The 4234-nt window shown below is 34.9% G+C and overlaps 1 long non-coding RNA gene across 1 annotated transcript; it reads right to left on the bottom strand.

Moving 5' to 3' along the window:
* Positions 1-221: 221 nt before the first annotated feature.
* LOC311253268 lies at positions 222-3142 on the bottom strand. The gene is made up of 3 exons (XR_014621661.1): positions 3062-3142; positions 2040-2354; positions 222-591 (listed from the first exon to the last, which is right to left on the bottom strand). It is a non-coding gene; the product is annotated as an uncharacterized lncRNA (long non-coding RNA).
* Positions 3143-4234: the final 1092 nt, after the last annotated feature.

Genomic DNA, 4234 nt, shown 5'->3' with positions numbered 1-4234 from the left:
TTTCTCCTTTGGAGATGAAAATGAGCAATACTGGAGCTACTATGGAGCAATATGTGAGTGTCACACTCTCTCTCTCTCTCTCACACACACACACACACACACACAAAATCTGGATCTGACAATCTTTATCTTCTTTATTAAAATTTAACACAGCAGTGATCAAAAAGTACAATGACTTTTTTGAGTATTTAAAATAGGTGTAATAACGTTAATAACAATAAAATTAGCATTTAAAGGCAGCAAAAGCTATTCTCACATTGTCATCATTATAAAATCTTAACTATGAATGTGCTTCAGTAAAATTATGTTTTTGAAACAGCAACAGTGTTTCTAACAGCGATTTGAACAGTGTCAGCACAGCTTTACAACAACGCACAACATTGAACAACTTAAGAGTCTTTAAGGCCAACGTGCAGCATTTGCATACAAGAGCTTTTTTGAACATGGTCATTTCAACAAATGTCTCTCAGTATACTACATCCATTTACAGTGTTGTGGCCCTCATGCGGCATTTGTTTATGAAGGCTTTTTTGACATTACTTTTGTCAACCGGTGTCCATCCATCCAGTGTTCTACAGCGCATGATGTAAGCTGCAAAAATAAAAGAAAGAAAAGAAAGCACAAATTACAAATTGCATAATGTAACAGCAGTTACCACGACTGTATTAAGAACTTTTTTATCCTGATATCACAAAATTCACATTGTAATATCTCTATTGTTCACACATGAAGAACATTCAGTAACACTGTGAGGACACTTAAACAATCACAACATTAAATGTAGCTATGTGATACATGGGGTTCCAACACTTCAGAAACTATGCCACATTTGGCCAGATAGGGTGATAAATGTGAGAAGGGGCAGAAGAAAGAGGGACAAACAAAGTAGAAATTAAAAACTAGTATTAAAACAAATTAATGTTTGAAAATAATATGTGCTGCTTTAGGTTGAAAAAGTTGATGGTTGGATGCATGTTAAGCAGTACTTGAGGAAGATGAAGCATTGTTGAAAAACAAAAAAATATGTTGATGTTAAAACTGATTTTCTGGAACCTGAAACTATTAGTTAATTAGTTGTCAATTAAAATTATATTATTATTATTATAAATATCACTCATGACACCATGTAGACCATCTTTTGAAATAAGAATTAAAAATTAAATTAGTTATCATGGCATAAAACCAATGATTCTAGATTAGATTAATCTAAACGTGGCATAGCCATCTGTGCTAAAAGGGGGAAAAATAAAGAATCTAATTGAACCGCGACCTTAAAATCGAAAATCAAATCGAATCAAGCAATCGGAGAATCGTGACACCCCTATATGAACGACAGTGAACAGTGATAGACAACTTAACTTCTGATCCCATGAATTGTGTCATGAATTACACATGATGTTTGTTAATTTATATCTCTACAAAAGGTTACCTGATAAAAGAAAAATAAGCATGAAAATAGTGAAGTAAGTGAAACCGGTCAGTAAACTAAATGTCTCATCTTACACAATATGTGTGGCGGTCTCGTGGCAAAGATAGATGGAAAAGTGGGATTTTGGCTATTTTGATATCTTGAGTTATTCTGGTACTTTCAACATCTTACCAACTACATCATGGTGAATAAATATTTTAAGAAAACAAAAGGGAAAGTACTTATTTTAATGTCTTTTTGTGAAGGGTACATGCTTGAACAAAACACACAGGCATCATGTCAACACTAGCTTCAGCAGCTCTGGGTAGCATGACGTTACTTGGGCAACTCTTGGGTGTGTATTTAACTGTAACTGTGACTTTTTGAGTTGTAAAGTTGTATTTTAAATTGACAAATATGTGTAATTTGTGACATAATTCAAAACAGGATTCAAAAGATTAGTTGTCTTTTGCGGTTCACTGCCATAACATATCTTTTTCAAAATAAGGTCCCAAGAGATCCACCGTGGGCGTGACTTTGCCTCTCTATATTAGGTTCCCACACATTTTAACTAATGAATTTCCACAACTTTTCCATAAGTTGTTAACTACCAAATGAGCAGTATACTTACTTAGAATCCCATCGACTTTGAACTTATCCAGGACTGTCTTCCCATCTGGCACCTTTCCGTGTTTTCCAAACACCACAGCATTTCGGCACTCCTCCGCAGTAAAGAAGTCATCAAAAAGAAGATGGAATAGGCGAAGGCAGTCCTTCTTTGCTTCTGCATGGATTGCAGCCAGGCGAGTAGAGGACAGGAACAGGCCACTTTCTGGATACAGCTCTTGCTTCCCAGATCTGTTTTTTGGAGCCCAAACACCAGCCTGAGGTTGGATCTGTTCCACTTTGTCCAGAAAACGTTTTAATGCCTCGAGGTGCTCACCACCTGTGACACAAAAGATGTGTTACCTTACAGGGACACAGCAGCAATCATTAAGTCAAGAAAAGGAGGAGACAAGTTTAAAAAAAAAAATCCAAAGATTTCATGATGGGCTAAGATTTCTACCAAATTGTTTAAAGCTTTTAAGTTTTAGCTTAAGCACCCAATAATTACCCATGTCTAAAGTAACAAAATTTTGTAGAACTTTACAAATATCAATATTAAGAATTACAATTTTATGTTCCACAATTACTACTGTGGAAATTGTTTCAAATTGTTCAAACAGTTCAGTAAATTGTAAAATAAAATACATTTTAAAGAATAACGATTCTAAAATCTGCAATCGAGTGGCAACAGAGTTTCTGCAGGTGACAACAATTAGGAACCTATTTGAAATTTCATGCATATAGTGGAAAAAAGGTTAATTTTTTATGACAATTTATTTTATTGAAATAACATTTTTAAATCAATCTCCCAGCCCCAAATGTAGTGATAATTTGACCAATAGCATTGCAAAATGCTGTCACTAAAACGTACACAGTTTCAAGTTACTCTCCCTTTTCTTGACATTTCTTATAAAAATCCTGTAAATCAAGGTTTTTGCCTTGAAGTTGCCAATATATTGCTTATAATAATCCCAGTGATAAGAGACCAGAGACTGTCAAAGATTTTGGTTATTATAGTGTTCAAAGTAAGTTAAAAATATCAATTACCATCTTGGTCATCTCTGGGTGAGCCATCCATCTGGATCTGGTCTGGTTCATAAAGGCTCAACTTCTTCGGTGGGTTTCGCGCCTTTGGGGCATCTATTTTTTAATATTTCCTGCATCCATTCTGTAAAAAACATAAAATTCCAACACATTTTAATTATTTAAAACGGTGGTTCAATGCCTTAATTAGTTTTATCATGTCATATGGTATCATGTCATTTGGTACAGCAACTTTTTGATACACAGATTGTGTTAATTTAACCGTATCAGACCACTCAGTAACTGAAAACATGATCTAAAATCCACCAGACAAACCACAGTTAATGTTAGCTAGTTAGCTAGTTCATGGCCACATGTGGTCCAGGCTTATAGCCTCGCTAGCTAGCTTCACTATTTGCCACATATGCCGACCAGTTTCTACAAAAACTATCAGAACATGAACACTCGCCATCCACATTTTACAAACTTTCACCCAAATTACGTTTGACAAAGATGAAGCTTACCTTCTTTTTCCTCCTGCCGTTTCGTCCCCCATTCCTCCAGCACGCAACTCCAAAACGTTACGTTAACGTACGACTTAACGTCCTTAAGTCAGCCCCCCGTTGTGAATTAACCAATCACGATGCAGCATTTGTGACTGATGGCGCTCTCTTCCAATGAAATGTTAACATTGGGGCTGCATCATCTACATGGTTCAAAGTTCACAACTTTGTTTGCGCCAGCTTGTTGATGTATGAAGAAAACAAAGATGCAGCGTCTGTAGCCGGTGAGTGGATAATGCTACACTTTTTCTAAATAATGAATTTACTTAATAATTTTCTGTATAAGTCGAGGTTATTTTAGTTAGCTTTGTAAACGTACATTACATTTTCAGTTACTTCTTGAGTTTTGTAAAGCCTCGTTTTTATTTTTATTTCAGTTAGCCTAACAGAAATTATTTTTACACCTTCATTATTTCAACATCATATTATTTCGTTTTCATTAACTATAATAACCTTATAATACCCCAATAATAAAATGGTCAGAATAGAAACACAAGTTAGTAGTGATGATTATTGTATGCCAGTTTTCCTCTGGGCATTTAAAAAATGTGAAATCAGTGTACCTAACCTTACCAACTTATAAATGTTACAACTGTGATTGTTTTCATAGTGATTATGATTTAGTCATCTTTAT

Source organism: Pagrus pagrus (genome assembly GCF_965226575.1).
Source record: "Pagrus pagrus genome assembly, chromosome: 24".
Classification (NCBI taxonomy): domain Eukaryota; kingdom Metazoa; phylum Chordata; class Actinopteri; order Spariformes; family Sparidae; genus Pagrus; species Pagrus pagrus.
The sequence above is the reverse complement of the archived record's forward strand: the minus strand, read 5'-3'. Positions and strand labels throughout refer to the sequence as shown.